Source organism: Tachypleus tridentatus, chromosome 9, assembly GCF_004210375.1.
Source record: "Tachypleus tridentatus isolate NWPU-2018 chromosome 9, ASM421037v1, whole genome shotgun sequence".
In the NCBI taxonomy this organism is placed as follows: Eukaryota; Metazoa; Arthropoda; class Merostomata; order Xiphosura; family Limulidae; genus Tachypleus; species Tachypleus tridentatus.
The window spans coordinates 17,626,468-17,645,123 of NC_134833.1; the positions used below are offsets into that span (position 1 = coordinate 17,626,468).

At 32.4% G+C, this 18,656-nt stretch overlaps 1 long non-coding RNA gene across 1 annotated transcript; it reads right to left on the minus strand.

Moving 5' to 3' along the window:
* Positions 1 to 7,166: 7,166 nt before the first annotated feature.
* LOC143224791 (uncharacterized) lies at positions 7,167 to 18,042 on the minus strand. The gene is made up of 3 exons (XR_013013439.1): positions 17,738 to 18,042; positions 8,815 to 9,020; positions 7,167 to 7,723 (listed from the first exon to the last, which is right to left on the minus strand). It is a non-coding gene; the product is annotated as an uncharacterized LOC143224791 (long non-coding RNA).
* Positions 18,043 to 18,656: the final 614 nt, after the last annotated feature.

The following is an 18,656-nucleotide window of genomic DNA, read 5'->3' on the forward strand; positions in this document are numbered from 1 at the left end:
TCTCAGCAAGGTACCTTATCATAGTTGATACCCTTTATTTACACATACCAAGGGATTATTCAGTATATTACTTTATGACTGAATCATAAACATTCTCAGGTACGAACATATGTACACGCAGATTTAGAGTAGAAATCTTTGTTCTCTTCCTGTAGTGGACCACTAAATTAATGAATAAACATGTCCCATGGCTAAAGGTTCCTTTAGTCACTGGCTTCAGTGGGCATTCAGGGAGAATCAGAAACACCTAAGCAGATACAAAGATGGGCTTGAGAACTGTATGAAAGTGCAAGAGGAACACCAAGATAAAATGTGATCCCTAGTGTGGTTGGAACTAAGAAACTTATCATGTGGTAGACAGGCATCTTGCATCTGACATTTTGGATGCTACACAGAGGTAGAAAAGATACACATTCAGGGATCAACACCTACAGAATGGCATCCTTTGTCCACTTCCAGGCAGCATTACTCTCTCATGGGGCTTTAGTTTAGAGGGTTGAATTCGGTGATGACGAGAGACCCTCATGAAGTAAAAATGTGTCTCAGGACTGCTGGTATGGGTATTAACACTTTTACTAATAAAGCAGAGAATAATGTTTAAACCTTTATTGTTCTCTGCTTTATTAGTAAAAGTGTTAATATCCATACCATCTGTCCTGAGATACAGAGGGTAAAATGTCGTCTAAAACAACTGCAGAGGTGTATGTAATATACAAGACTTCAAACCGGACGAATCAATACTTGGCGTCTCATATCATAAGGAGATTTGTTTTATATAAATTAAATTACTTCTTGACCTCGGGGAGTGATAACAAGTAAACAGATATCTGGACAGCCATATACAACACAGGAATAGGCCCTAAGAGGTAAACTGATATCTGGACAGCCATATACAACACAGGAATAGGCACTAAGAGGTAAACAGATAGTTCAATTACCTTGGATAAGGATTAGAAAATCAGAAAGTTAGTAGATGGTGTGATCTTTTTAAATGTGTAAACTAGCAGTCACATGATCACAGGTTTCTGTATGTACAAGTTGCACACCATTTGTTTTTCACAATCCTAAAGAGGATGCCACAAAAGCTGAAATATGCAGAGTGTCTTTCAGGGCCGTTGAATGGTTTATTAAATTAAACTTTAATTGCATATTATACAATATTGAAAATTTAAGTATTTTAATATATCAAACTTTACTTGCTATAAAACAACCTGCTTTAAGTAAAAAATTTCAACGTGCTAAAAATCTGCTTACTAACAATGGCATGCCATCATTTTATCTCTTTATTTAGTCTCAAAAATTTGTGAAATAATAAATAATTATAAGTAAAATAATAAAACCTTTTCTTTCCAAACACCAGAATAAAAAAACTGATAAAATAGCCATTCCTGGATTTAAACATTTGCCATATATATGGCCGATGTACGGCCATATACACTTGAAGAGTGTGTTGTGACAAGTACGTGGGTACATGAAATGAGGCATAAGATATATGGATGGGTAGGGACTTACGGGCCACCCTGTAGATGTATATACAAAACCAAGGGGCCTGATAACAAATATCAATCATTGAAAAAAGTTTTGCTTTAAGAATATTAGTTAACTTCTAGTTTGGTTTTAAATCCTGGTTACCCACCATAAGTCGTTAATATACTTTAAAAGCTTATTTTTAAAGCTGTTATTATATTTCTGCATTGAAAAGATAAACTCTTGGAACATACGTTTAAAGTGTACACAGAAAAGTGTATTACAAAAAAAAGAATATTTTCTTTTTCTACATGAAAATCATGTGGCCTTTTCGTAGTATAAATCGACTGTTTTAGAAAATACTTTATATCAGACATTTTTTATAGTATTAAGTCACAAAAATAGATGGCAAATCTGCTTCTACACCATTCTCAAGAAGTTTTTTTAAAATAAGACAGAATTATAAAATAAATTCTTGACAATTTTTATAAACTGGCCATATATAAGTAGGGTTTTTCATAAGTATAGAAATCCATACGTTATGTTTAAACATAAGAAGAAAAATGATTATATTTAAAATGTAAGCATTTAAATATCTGGTATCTAAAAATTTAATATAATATGTCAAGAAAAACTGAAAAAGAATTTTCACACCAAAATGGTAAGGATTACACAAAGTTTTAATTTCAATAACTTTGAAACTATTCCACTATATAATTACATATCAAATTAAAAAATTTGGATACACATTGAAACAACATGTATATATATATATATATATATATATCCCTTTTTCCATTGTTATAAAAATAATCTTTATATAAATTAAAAAGTGTTCAATCACTGCCCAACATGAAACAATAAGTACAAAACAATGTTCTGATACGTGTAGTTTTTTTCACAGTTATTTATTTTCTTTTTGGCTCCTTTGTGTTGTGATTTTAAATTACAGATAATTTGTTAACTGAATAGACTGATGAACAATCTTTAGAATAATAAACAATACTCCAGAAAGATTTATTACATACACTTATGTTTTTTAATACAATAGTTAAAACATTTCTTTATATCTACACACATATCTACGTTACCCACACACCTGTGTACAAGGAGTGGAATATCAAATAAAACTTTTGGCTAATTTGAGCACTAGCCCATAAAAGAAAACAACACATGTGGTCTCTGTGGTATTAGATATTAAAATTATTTACTGATAAGTTTTGGTCACTTTAATTCACCCTCAATGATCAACATTATGGACCAGTTGAGATACAAGTTGACAATACATAAACAAATAAGTTTCCACTAGGACACATTACTGACAAACCATTCACAAACTGAATTTTTTAAACATATTGAATATTAAGTATGTTGATACATGAATCTCTGCCCCTCCTACTATAGACATTTTTTCAATTCTAAATTAAACTGATGTACAACCATTCTTTCAATAAGGATTTGGGCAAATAATAAGACATGATAATGTAACAGCAAATAATATATTAGATCTCTGATCAACTGAGGCTCCATCTAAATGGCTTCATACACAAAATTTGTGTCTGATGAAAGAAAAATGTATATTCTATGTATTTATAATTAAATGGATGAAAAGTCCAAACCAATATTGTGGATAGTGAGAGGTTTAAAGCATACCTCCATGCTAAATTCTTTGTTGGACTGTCTATCATTTCACTTTAAGAAGATTTTGCATTTCAGAGGAGTTTTAATAGCTTTAGCAAAGAAAAAAATTTCTTGCAATGGTTGGTTGTCTATCAATCAGACAATGAAAACAAGCATCCCATATCCATTTTGGTTAAGCACATTAACTAAGCAGATTATGCAAATTCAGACCAAGCCCACCACTAGTAGTATTTCTGTCTCTGGTTCCATCATCTCTGTAGCATTCTTTAATCAGATTTGAAGTAACTGGGATAATGTGCCAGCTTGAACAACAGAAGCAGCAAAAAACCTACCTGTGGCAGCAAATATCATCCATGCATACAATTGTGTGTGTGGATATATACAAATACACACAGGCGTGTAATTTCCTTACATAAACAAATGTGTCCTTGAGAGATAAAAACAGCACTGGTACACTAACTTTACGTATAACTGTATTTATGAAGGAATCTTCAAAAGCCTTGTATGGCTGTAAATAAATATTCTGCTGTGTCATTACTATGACATCAAGAGCAAATTCAACTAGACAAATTCACAATCAGTGGTGAATGTTACTGTCCTCTAAGTAAAATGCATTTACATAAACAAATATGGTTGCTTAAAATATAAAACAAGAACCCTGCCCTACTATCTCATCACCCAATCAGTTTTCTGGATACTCTTATTTTCTTCACAAAATAAGGTTTCAGTATCCTTTGATAGATTGTTTAGGCAGAGTATTCACGATGAAACTTTGTAGAAGAATGGCATCTGTCTGTTGTGGAGACACAAATGTAGAGGACAACATTTCAAAAGTCTGAAGACCAAACTCTTAACAAGACTTTCCTAGGGTGGAAGTCCATTCTGAGCTGTGCTTTAGCCAGTCTACTTGCACTGACCCATTATCTACAGCACTTAATATTTTTATAATATATCCATTTTTCATCTCCAGTCACTAACCTGTCCAAAAAGATGAGTTACATTCACGAGAGCACAGAGAAGTGCAAATGTCCATTCTTGCTCTAAGGTTGGCTTCTGTCAAATCATGGGGAACCCATTTTTCAAGTTTTGACACCTTTCCAAGTTGTTGCAGATGACAGTGAACTGTTGAATTGGTTGAATTAAGCTTCTGTGCTAGTTCTTCAAATGCTACAGCACAGTCTTCATCAACTGCAGCCAGCAGCAAGTCATCATTAAACTTAAGCTGTAGTCACCTGATATAAACTTCTGAAACTACATTTGACATTTTCTTTCATTGAGAGACTCCGCACCATAAACACTTTGAATGTTTCATGTAGTTTCTGCTGCACTATTGCCTTTTTTAAACTCATAAAGCATCATATGCCTACCGTAATCCTCAGACACATCCATCTTCATAAGGGTTTATTTGATTAATGATCTGCAAAAGTGTAGTTGGGTCAGTTTCTTTTATTTGTATGAACATTTTTATACATGTCCTACTACATATTTTAGTCATTAAAACCTTATATAAAGACAGAAATGATGATGCACTTCCTGTATTAAATTTTTGGACATCACTTATGGGATGACCTGATAGTTACAAACTGAATCCCACCAACTGATCCTGTAGTAAGAGGGTTCATCCATACATCTATGCATTACTTTGTCCCTTTTTTGCCTCCCTTCTACTTGATATATTAAGGGGAGAAAAAACCCCATAGTTTCTCTACCCATTCTCTTGCTGCTATAAATACTTATCTTCTTATTGCACATTTCCCTTCTGACAAGCTTACAGTCATGAATTAGACTGTTTGTGAAAAGTGGGAAAAACTTGTGCAACTCAACACGTCACACTTTGTGTCATTGCTGTTTTGTCATGGACTTTGCCATCAGTAATGGTGCAAAACAGAGAAGAAGTAAAGACTAATATGTTTACCATAGCACTAAGACACTGTAAAAATACCACAGTGGTTTCAAGTCTTTTAAAAGGTATCAAAATGGTTTCAGTCCCTTCTGAAATGAGCACTAAATGTACATTAAAATTATCCTGTATATTTAATAATAAATTAACTGAATGAAAGTATAACTACAAACTTTACTTTTTAACTGGATTAATAATTGAGAAATTTCATTGATACAAATTTTCTGTTATATTTTGTACTCAAAACAAAAGCATAACAATTGGGTATTTTTCAACTTTTTAACTTTCAGTGTAAATTGGAAGAACCAAGTTTGCAAGTTCTTTCATACAAATATGCCTCCAATTGATCAGACCGTGGTTTTTAAAGTGTATAAATGGCTTTACAATTGCTACAGTTGGAGACACAACCAAGCCAATAAGTCACTTATAAAATGGAAACTACTCTCTTAAAATACTTCAACTAAATATTAAACCCTGAATCTGAATATATCTTAGGTGTCACTAGTAGTCCTGAAACAGTTACTGTTTTAGGAACTGACATCACACTAGTAATTGATTTTCCCGTTTAATCTTGAATCTGACACAAAATGACATCAAGTAACATGGAAGTTGAAATGCACAGTAGACACGTCTAATGGCTGAGTAAAATTCTGTAATCACATCTAGGCTTCACAACTATTTAAGTTTACAAGACCCAAAGTTCTAACCTCACCATAACATTAAACAAAACATTCTTAATTCCTCATTAGGTTATGAATTTTAAAAAGTGTTCTCACTGCACCCTTCTTCATTTAAAGCAAAATACATGCAGAACATCATTCTGTGCTGTTTATAGTTTTACAGCAGTTATTTCTAAATATAAGTGTCAAAAAACACTTAAAATTACTTAGAATGTTAAACATATAATAATGTTTTGGGGCAACAAGGAACCTGTTGATCCACCTGGACTTCCCATCATCTAATCCAGGAGTCTCCAAACCTTTTGTACAAGAGTTGGACTGCTCCATCATCTAATCCAGGAGTCTCCAAACCATTTTGTACAAAAGCTGGACTGTCCCATCATCTAATCCAGGAGTCTCCAAACCTTTTTGTATAAGAGCTGGACTGTCCCATCATCTAATCCAGGAGTCTTCAAACCTTTTGTACAAGAGCTGGACTGTCCCATCATCTAATCCAGAAGTCTCCAAACCTTTTTGTACAAGAGCTGGACTGTCCCATCAAGTAATCCAGGAGTCTCCAAACCTTTTTGTACAAGAGTTGGACTGCTCCATCATCTAATTCAGGAGTCTCCAAACCTTTTTGTACAAGAGCTGGACTGTCCTATCATCTAATCCAGGAGTCTCCAAACCTTTTTGTACAAGAGCTGGACTGTCCCATCATCTAATTCAGGAGTCTCCAAACCTTTTTGTACAAGAGCTGGGAGGTAGATCTTTTTAGGCTTTGCAGGCCAGAAAGGTTGTGTTAAAATTAAGTAGGGATGGATACATGATCAAAATGCATCATCACTAATTTATTTCTTATAAGAGCACATATTGAAAATATTTATGATGCACAATTGTAATTTTTTAGCATGAGTGAGAAGCATGAAAGTGGTGTTTTTCTAACAAAATTACCCTTAACAGAGGTTCAAAGTGAGTACTCCCTATCATTAAAAGTGATTACAAATGTTCATCAGATAACGCTGATCTGTAACTAGATTTCATGTACTTCATCTTTGAAAATGTCTTCACAAGAAAGAGGTCATGCAAAAAACTGAAATGAATCCACGAATAAAGTTTTTTTAATGAAATATTGATCACTTGGAAGGCATTTGTAGAACTTTATCAGTTTCCCTTCTTTGTGTTTGTCCTTCAACATGTCGTTGTATTACAGATCAATCACTTCCATTTGAACTTCAGGTGGCAGTTCATCAATAACATAATCAAATGGGTTTTGGAAGATCCTTATTTCTGTTGCACTCAAATCAGGACCAGAAAAACCTGATTTGTAGTTTCAGGTCAGAAAAAATATCTTGTGTAAACCTGGGTAGGAATGGGGATCCTGCTTATTGTTTGTACTTTTTACAGCATGAAAAGCCAAACTAAAACTATTAAATATAAAAAAAGATATCCCTCACTACAGATAAAAGTAAAATCAAGAACTTATTTTGTAGTTAGGATGTTCTTTTGGATGGCAAAAACATATTACCACTGTTTTGTTTTTTAAAAAAATATCTCGCACAGAAACAAAGACATTTTTATTCAGTGAAAAAGACAAATAACTTGAACATTTTTGACCTAAATCACCTAAATATTTTCTAACACTATATGATATTATTTTGGCAGTGCTAATGATAACAAATTATTAAGAATTAAAGGAATCACGTAAATAAAAGGTTTAACACCAACGTTGAACTTGTATGTCTTGACTGATATTTGTATTAAAATAGTAGATCAACTTTTTAAAACCAAAAATGCATTTGAAAATCACTCAACAACAAAATAAACATGATCTCACAAGAAGAATTAGTTACATCAAGTAAAACACTTTATATTGTTACTACAATTGATGCAACTGTACTGACACAAAGTAAAGATAAAGTAACAGCAACATTTGCAAATAAGCCAAAACCACAGCTGTGTGGTAAGACAACAAACTGGGCGAGAGACTGAAAATGGCGACTGCAGATGGTAAGTCAGTAGATGGACATTTGTTGCTAAGTTGTGGTCTAATTTTCTGAAATATATTTGTTTATACAAATAAGAAAAGTCAGTAAAGGAAACCATTAGCCACACAAACCAACTGTTGGACTGAAATAAAACTCACAAACAAATATATATTAACACAAGATTGCATAGAAGCCTTCAGCACTAACCTCAAAACATTCTACAATCATAATTTCATTCACAATTCAGATTTAACAAAATAATCAGAAAAAGGCATTTCACTGTCTGAAAAAAAAATTACTGTTTATTACAAATAATTACTTGGCAGATCCTTATTCATTCATTACAAATTTTGGTAGAATATATAAAACCATTAACAAGAATGCAAAAAACAATTTGTACATCTTGAAGAAATAAACCAATTCTTTTTTACATTTACTGTGCGATTTAAAACAGAAAGAAATGTTAAAAATATCCAACAAACTAAGACTCAAAAGTTAACTGTTTGGTTTCTAAAAAATTTTAATCTGAGGTCATAAGGAAAATCTTAAGTTTTATGATCCTGACTAATCTGAAACAAACAATCTGATAAAGTTATAACCCTGCAACAAGCTCTTTTTTATCAGTTCGTTATTCCACAACTGTAATTATAATGAGTACTGCTTTAAAAAACACACATAAGGCTATATATTTAAAAATTTCATAAAGGTCTTATAACCTTAATGAATCAGTACACAATTACCTTATCAAGTTGTTAAAATTATTTATGAGTTTAACTGTCCACCTGAAGTTGTGGTCAAATCTTTTCAATCTATATAAAGTACCAGAGACTGCTGTACTAATACCAGAAGTTCCATTTGAAGCTCTAATCATAATCTAAGAAGCGTGTTTGCTCCAGCATGAAATTTGACTTTGTAGCAAGCTGCTGAAGACAAAGTTACAGCTGCTGCTGTTTCTTGAAAAAGAAAAACATTTTCTGTATGATTAATAATACATGGTCTAGTAATCATAGACTAAACTTCTCAAGCTAATAAAAATTTCACAGGAGTGAATGTTTGCATACCATAAACATTCTGTGTATTCTGACATAAATGTTAATACCTGTGTATTAGTATTTTTAAGATAAAATTAATATAAAAGCATACTAAAATCTAACATTACATTATTATCACCTTGGTAGCTTCTACAAACACACCCAATGACTGATCAAGTGTTATTCATAACGGTAGCTTTTTAGTGCCTCTGAATGATTTTTCAACAGGTACAAGACAGAATCAAGCCAATTAGCCAGTCTAAGTCGATGTAAGTTGTTGCATTAGAAAATTTCATCAAAAAACTCAATTAGCAAGATGTGCTCATCCAGTCATCTGTGAACAAGTCAAAATAATATCTGTTACATTTTTTACACCCACATCTTACTGAATATTTTACCAGAAAAGTGTAACATACAGATCTAAAAGTATTGTGCACAAATATACGTAGCAAGCCAAAGAATCTGCAAACCTACAAGTATTAAAAATGTATTATTTTACTTTGTGCAAATCAGATTTAAAAAAGTGTGAATTAGGAACATTTAATAGTTCTGTTTAATGACAAAAATGCTAAAGTATACAAGAATGTGATTAGAACAAATGTTATGTTCTCCAACAAAAGACTAAATTATTTTATAATTATAATTTAATCATTTGAACACATTAATAAACTAGTTTGGTTTTTTTGCATAAAAGGTTTCTACAGATCTCCATTAGCTAAAAAATCATGTAATTTCACAATATAGTTACCTCGACTCTTTGATAGATGACAATAGTTTTAAAATATAACTATTATTATTACTAAATAGTGCATCATCAAACTTAAGCAATCATAATGTTAAGATGATATTTTGTATTGCCACTTGTAAAAGGAAAAAATCTCTAAAATTATTTTTCTTGAAACATAATTCAACTATCTGACCACGGGGATCAATTCCAACACATATTTTATACCTAACCCAAATATATTTTTCTCCAGGCTGAATTCCATCCTAGTGGCAACTTTTAGCACTGTTTTAAAAATAACACAATTTCCAAGTAAGGTCTGGCAAGTGTGGATTACATTATAATGTTATAATTTAAAATGGGCAAATAGAAAAGTGTAATATATATATACAGAATGTGTACTGTCATTATCAGGAGAAACTGGATTACAAAATGGTAAAAAAATTGTAGAGATCTATTTTGTATTTAGCAGCTAGAGAAAAAACAAACTTTGATACTGTAAGTTATTCAATAAAGCCCTCAAATTATAAACTCTCTTAAATTATAGAAAATTTATAAAAGAAGTTCCAGCTATATAACAGTAGTGAACTGAATGAATTTCTGAAGTGTTGTTTTGTAATCCTATATCACATATTTTCTAATAGTTAATAAACAATAAAGTTACTCCAACAGAACCTAGTTCAGTGGTTGTCAGTGTTTTATCGTCAGGGTGAACTAAAATGCAAGTGATAATAAAAGTGACAACCTTCCCATCAATTCTAATGAGATTTATTTTGCAGTGATAAGTGAAAGTTGGTGATGTAGGGCTGGCAGGTGATCCATGGAATCTCTTGCCACACCATAGTGGTTTGCAGACGACAAAGTTTGAAAATGATCAACTTAGGGCTAAGACAACTGTGAGAGATTGATTCAAAAAATAAAAATATTTTGTTGAGGTTGTAATGATGGATTTCTCTTTTAGATCTTTTTGAATATTCTCTTACAAATATTTATGTGAGGTTAACTTCAAATTATTCATATATCTACTTCAAAAGCAAATTATACAGAATTCCATCACAATACCACAGTGACATACATTTGTTAGAATGATGTCGGATGAGATGCAAAACTAGTAGCACTCTCTTGTTTTTTATTGGATCAGCATTACTCTTTCAAGTTTGACAAATTATAAAATTACTCAAGAGGTTATAGCATTTAGGGTTAGAAGTAGAGCCAGACAATTATTGGAAGTTGCTTATCGACTGTTCTCCTGTGAAACTCAGACAGTTGGAATAATAAAAAATAGTAATAATTAGACATACTATTTTTAATTAGTTATATTTATAAGACATGACATTAATTGATTACTTAAGCTGAATAACCTTTAATTAACTGAAAATACAAGGTGAAATTATAATGACAATATTTTGATTATTTAAACAACACAGACCTGCAAATTTAGACTTCATAGAAATTGGTTCGGTTTTAATAATAGATTTTGTGTAATTCAGCTATGCAGATTTTGGAAATAATATGCATTTTTTTCTATCACATAAGAATTTTTTCACAAATTGGGAGGAAACAAAACTCTTACTTATATCAGCTTTACCACAAATATAACAGAAACTGTTTCGGTCATTTACACAGCTTCTGGTAGTCATAGCAATGAATAATACACAGCCTCTGGTAGTCATAGCAATGAATAATACACAGCCTCTGGTAGTCATAGCAATGAATAATACACAGCTTCTGGTAGTCATAGCAATGAATAATACACAGCTTCTGGTAGTCATAGCAATGAATAATACACAGCCTCTGGTAGTCATAGCAATGAATAATACACAGCTTCTGGTAGTCATAGCAATGAATAATACACAGCCTCTGGTAGTCATAGCAATGAATAATACACAGCCTCTGGTAGTCATAGCAATGAATAATACACAGCCTCTGGTAGTCATAGCAATGAATAATACACAGCCTCTGGTAGTCATAGCAATGAATAATACACAGCCTCTGGTAGTCATAGCAATGAATAATACACAGCCTCTGGTAGTCATAGCAATGAATAATACACAGCTTCTGGTAGTCATAGCAATGAATAATACACAGCCTCTGGTAGTCATAGCAATGAATAATACACAGCCTCTGGTAGTCATAGCAATGAATAATACACAGCTTCTGGTAGACATAGCAATGAATAATACACAGCTTCTGGTAGTCATAGCAATGAATAATACACAGCTTCTGGTAGTCATAGCAATGAATAATACACAGCTTCTGGTAGTCATAGCAATGAATAATACACAGCTTCTGGTAGTCATAGCAATGAATAATACACAGCCTCTGGTAGTCATAGCAATGAATAATACACAGCCTCTGGTAGTCATAGCAATGAATAATACACAGCCTCTGGTAGTCATAGCAATGAATATTACACAGCTTCTGGTAGTCATAGCAATGAATAATACACAGCCTCTGGTAGTCATAGCAATGAATAAATAATGTTTTGAGAAAAGATAACATCAAAGTGCACCTACAAACAATAACTATCCAGAAATGACATGTCAGGTGGCCTGTTAACTGTTTATATTCTAGTAATGTGTTTTTCATGGTTCCTACCACTGATAAGAATCTCACATCATGATGAGTCTAGAGAAATCTACAGGCAGTGGTTATAAACATTTTAAGCATAACAGAGTGACCAAATTTCAATGAAAATGATTTAATTATGTTAAAGTACATATGCTGATTTGTGAAAAAACTTGTATGTGATGGCAAAAAATGGATATCATTTTTGGATCCAGTATATAGGAACTACAGAGTGTGTAAAAAGTTTAAGATGATAAAATCAACACAGGTCTATGTAATTTTTATGATTAAAAACCAACCTAACTTTGATTAGATGATTATTTATATCACATTAAAGTGATCTAATCAATTTTGATTAGATGATTTTACCACATAACAAAATTTTTACTTTTTCTTGTTCCTGGGCAGAAAGTGTTATTCCCAATTGCTTATGCTTAAAGCAAATGAAAAAGACCTATTTTTCTCTTCAAACTTTGCTTTTGTGAGCTCGGTATGAAGTCTTAAAATTTACCCATTTTCCACAACATTCCAGGTAGATTCAGTGCTGAGTAGCTAATAGAGAATTTTCTTAAACTTACAAGAACTTTCCAGAATATTGGGTCATTCCATGTCAAATCATCCAGATTTTGGAAAATTTTCCAGGTGATTCCCTCAGAATGACTTGAAAAAATTCACTTGTGCTCATCTACCCATATAATGAAACATTGCCAAATATTACATCAATATCTCTAATAGTTTCTGATTTACAGCCCTGTAAAATGTTTTTTTTTTTTCTTGGCAAATTCATTTTTGGGCAACTTTGGCTGCTTAAAGCTACAAGAGTAATGGTGGTAGAAGGCTGAAATTTGCTACACTGACTGAATTAATCTCACAGGATTCAAAAATGGTCTCAAACCAAGTTTATCTCTCTTAGAATTTGCATAGTGAGGCTGTAAAATCACCTAAAACCCAAAATTGTAAAAAACATTGGTTTATTTAAGAAGCCATAGCTCTAAGGCTTAATATGATACAAAGCTGAATTGTGTTTTCTAATTTCCCATAACATATCAGTAGATAAATTAGCATCTCCTGTACACAGATCTGTCTATTAGATCTCCTGTAAAAAAATGAAGTTGCATGCAACTTTATGATATAGCTAAAAATAGTCCTACTTCAGGCCACAGTTTGATCATGTCACCAGTTATTCAGCCTTTTCAGATTTTTACCATATATTCTTACATCTCTGAATATGATCTTCAAAAAAATCAAGGTTGTGAAAAATAATAAATTATCAAATTTTAAGTGTCTGATATGTACCATTGGGTAAAGGACCACATTCAGGGCATTCAGTTTTTTCTTGTCAATCAGGAATCAGTCCTGCAGAATTGTGTAAAGTTTGATCTACTTGAGTGCTATGAAAAACACAAAACTGTGGCAGGTATTAGGTCACATCATAACTTTATTCTACCAACACATTCTATATGAGAAGGTTATCAGATGATGATGTGTACACAGTTGTAACTGTTGGTAGTAACAGTGAAAGTGATGCTACAGCAGCTCAAATAGGGTCTAATGATAGCAATGACAATTATCAGCCAGGGAAATATGTGGCATGCTTATATGATCATGAATGGTATGTGGGAAACATATAAGATAGATCACATGAACAGTCGATGTGTTGGTGTCATTTATCAAGACATCAAGAAACGGATCATTCTCATGGCCTGTAAGGTCACGTAAAGATGAAAGCTGGATTCCTTTCCAACATATTCTTTGTCTGATAAGTGCACCTACCTTGCAAGGCAGTAGTGCTCGCCACTATGTTCTAAGTTAAAGTGATCTCAACATAATCAAACTCAAATTTCAGGAATCTATTTAAGCTGTCTGAACAGAGTAATCTTTATTTGATGTTGTTAAGGCTATGTTATCGCCAAAGCAGTTTTTGAAACATTTCATTGTCACAATTATTGCAGTTTGGTGTGACTATAATCTTTCTCAGTTGTCCCCTGTTGTAGCACTGTGCTTTTTGTGTCTGAGTTACCTTTGTATTTATTATATTATGAATCTTAAACTCAGCCATATCTGCATAACTGTAATGCACACACAATATATTTGCATTGTCATGTGATCTAACTAGTTATACCAATAAACTTGTTCAGAAATGAATTAATTCTTTCTTGTTTCTTACAACTTCATTATTTAATATTGTGAAAGGCTGGTTGGAATATTTCAGTGGGATTCATAATATTCTGACAGGTATTTTTCAAAATTGTATGGATATATTTGCACACAGTAACACACCTGAACTGAATTGTTTTTTCAATAAAAAAACGTATGGTCAGAGGATACTCTAAAAAATTATAACTCAAAAAGTAGGTTGAACACCATCCTGATTTTTTTTGTAGATCATATTCAGAGATGTAAGAATATATGGTAAAAATCTGAAAAGGCTGAATAACTGGTTACATGATCAAACTGTGGCCTGATGTAGGGCTATTTTTAGCTACATCATAAAAAGTTGCATGCAGCTAAATTTTTTTTACAGGGGATATAATAGACTTTTAATTACAACAATTGCTGATTTATCAACTGATATGTTATAGGAAATTAGAAAACAAAAGTCAGCTTTGTATCACATTAAGTGTTAGAGCTATGGCTTCTTAAATAAGTCAATGTTTTTTACGATTTTGGGATTTTAGGTGATTTTACAGCCTCACTATGCAAATCCTAAGAGAGATAAACTTGGTTTGAGACCATTTTTGAATTCTGTGAGATTAATTCAATCCGTGTAGCAAATTTCAGCCTTCTACCACTATTACTCTTGCAGCTTTAAGCAGCCAAAGTTGCCCAAAAATGAATTCGCCAAAAATAAAGAAAATATTATCTACATTTTACAGAGCTGTAAGTCAGAAACTATTAGAGATATTGATCTAATCTTTGACAATTTTTCATTATATAGGTAGATGAGCACATGTGAATTTTTTCAAGGCATTCTGTGGGGGTCACCTGTAGCCCCCTGGATGATTTGACATGGAATGACCCGATTGTAGAACTTACAAGAACTTTCTAGAATATTGTAGAATTTTCTAGAACTTTCCTTCCATAGTAATATAAATACAGAGGCTCACCACTCATCACTTCAGTTTAGTTCTAGCTGCCTGAGTGAACACATAAACCTTTGGCACAGCCAAGACACCGCTGTTAGTAAATAAAATAACAACACGAAACATACCTACTATTTTGTACACCTTTCATTTAAACCTTGTTACATATACCTTGCAAAGCCCAACAACTGTATCCTTTCACAACACGTGGTTTTATGTCTGTGTAGAAACTTGACATTTTTCTCTTATTTCTTCTGAACATTTTTCAATCAAATATCATTTCTTCATTTCTAGATGAATTAACTTAAAACTTGGTAGTTACACCTCGGTGCAATACGCCTAATGCTTTTTTCACTTTGTTTGACTTCGGCATTTTAAGAATTTTATAAAGCCAAAGGTAAAACAACCCAAACATGTATATTGTTTTCTCCCATATAGCCATGTTTGTAGGATATATGATAAATATTGGAACAAACACACATTTTCGTGCACCAATCACAAAAAAAGTTGGGTTTGGCCATCTTGATTCTTTTTAAGAGGGTCACAGCTCATGAAATTCATATTTGTAATCAGTTACTTGGCTATATATTTACTAATTTACAAGGAATTTGGTATGTGTATGGGTCCCACACACTGCCAAACAAAAATGATGGATTGGTCTATTTTAAGCATGGTTTTTAGGAATTTTTTAAAATGAATTACTCCACTATATTTAGGGCAATTTACTCAATACTATTTTAGAGGTGCCATAAATATGCACACAAAAATGTGGGTTATGCCCAGTTTTGGTCATTTTATAGGGGTCAAAAGGTTCGATCAACCCATGGTTTTAGGGATTTTGGTCAACTAATTATCCTTGTTTTGACCAATGTGCAAGATATTTGGTATAAATCTACTTTGCTATGAGCCAAACATATTCACAAACACAAATTTCAGGTTTGTCCATTTTTAGTAACTATAGAAGTGATCAAGGTGCTACAAAAAACATAATTCTTGGAGTTTTTTGACAATTACTACACTGCCAATCACCCTAATTACATGGGATTTGGTACAACAATACCATCCTTCAGGTGCCAAGTAAAGGACATACAGTTTTTAATTTTTCTAGAGTCAAAATTGGCCACGTTGGGATCTTATGGCCGAAAAATGTTACATTTACCTGGAAATGTTCACCTGTTTAATGTTTCAATTTCACAAACAAACTGACTATTACCATAAAAATTAATGTTATTTTTATCATGATTTCCGAGCCATCTTCAAACTCTACAAATGACACAAATACTTTATTTACAATGTACTTTTGTTTGCAAATTACTTCTACAAATGCATGACTATTTATATACATTCTTTTGTTTCCAGTTACAGCTAGCTCAACAGTTAAAAACAGAGGCAATCGATATTACTTAAAATGTGTATGTTTATCCAATCAGGGTACTTTCCAGTTATGAGAAGTTAAATGTATACTCATTTACAGACCTTTGCATTAAAATGTTTTCAAACACCCAGCTATAGAATAGGTGTATGTTTGAGGAAATTTGTAATTCAAATATTCTCAACTCTGAAACATTTGTAGTCATTCAGAACATTTCCAATACTGACAAACACCAGATCTAGAAATATACACTTAGTAATACGCACAGTTAATTATATACTTGTATAACAACATTTGATTAGCTATGTTCATTACTAGGTATATATATTTTTGTTCTGACATATGAAGGTATCTTAGTTTAACTAGAAGTTTGTATTATTTACATTTAAATCCAAGAAATGTTATATATTATTCAATAACATCATATGAAAATTAAATATAAACAAGTAACCTTAACACACAACAAAATTATTGTCTTTCAAGACTGTTCCCAATTACCAAGGGGTAGGAAAATAGTCTTACCAAAAAAGGAAAAATAACTGGTTCTCAGAAATAACAGATGATATTTATAGAAAAAATCGTTCTTTTCAATTCAGTTTTTTAACACCTGGTTAATGACACCTGCCCTCTTAATCACATTTTAATTTCCTGATTTATTTATGAACAAAATCCTATATTACCTACACAACATCACTCCCATCTTAAATTTTAAGCCTCTTAGAATTACTGCATGTATCTTTGATGTTCTTGTTTATGTCTTTAGTGAAGTGATTAGGTTTGGACTTTCTTGTTATTCTGTTCATCGACATTATGAAACTTTAGGGTCTCTAACGAATTTCTTATATTTCTTCAAATATATTCTTGCTTAAGAAGAGTATATCGCTTTTCTAACGTACAATTTCCCCTTACTCTGAAAACCTTTCCATCCATTCCTGAACAGCCTAAACCTATCCTTGATAATTACTCATTTAAGCTTTGTATTTTAAGTAATTTATTCAAGTATCTCTCCCAAGGAATCACTCCCAACGGTACCACACATCTATAATTATCCCTAAACCTCTGGAGTTCTTTATATTTTTAAGAAGTTACTCAACGACATCCAACATAATTTACACTAAAGAAACAGAATGCTCTTTAAGTACTAATAAGACCAGGTGGTTATTCGAGTCGTAATCTGAGGGTCTCGGGTTCGAATTCCCGTTACACCAAACCTTTCAGTCGTTATAACGTGCTTGTCAGTCACAATATTTGGTAAAATGAGTAGCCCAAGAGTTGACGATAAGTGGTTATGACTAACTGCTTACCCTCTTGTCTTACACTGCTAAATTAAGGACGGCTAGTGCAGATAACCCTCGTGTAGTTCTTTGCGTGAAATAAAAACAAATACAGAGAAACAGTACAAGTTTATAATTTGGAAGAGTCGGGCGATATACTATTAAATAATTCTATTTTTATCCATGACCTGTTTTTTATCTCTCTCAAAGCCATATTTTTACTTTGAAACATACAATAACAAATTATACCAATTTTAATTTTAAAGTCTTACTTCCCGAGATTACCCTTGACAACTAATTAGTTCAAAAAATATTTATGTTCAATTGTTATTGTTAAGAACCCGCCATTGCCAGAAAATCAGGTCAAAAATTAAATCAGATAACAATTACGTTAAAATTATTATAAACCTTGTTTTTTTTTCATTTGTTATGTAAGCTGTTTACTGAGGTGCTTATAACAACATTTGAAAATAATTCCTAATTTTTCAGTAATTACGTTAGTGATAAAATATTTATAAGTCCACTGTTCTGTAACATCAAGTGATACGCTTAATAGCGTTAAAATCATTACATTTTAAGTTCAATATTGTTCACAAAGTAGGACAACTATCACCGCTATTTAGGTTCGGCAGATCCTGTTTACGATTACTCGCTTTTTGCTTCCATAAATGTTTCGATTTTATTAATTTTTAGAAAAAAAGATTTGGTTTGTTTTGAATTTCGCGCAAAGCTACACGAGGGTTATCTGCGCTAGCCGTTCCTAATTCAGCAGTATAAGACTAGAGAGAAGGCAGCTAGTCATCACCACCCACCGCCAACTCTTGGGCTACTCTTTTACCAACGAATAGTGGGATGGAATGTCACTTATAACGCCCCCACGGCTGTAAGGGCGAGCATGTTTGGTGTAATGAGGATTCGAACTCGTGACTCTCAGATTAGAAAAAAATAA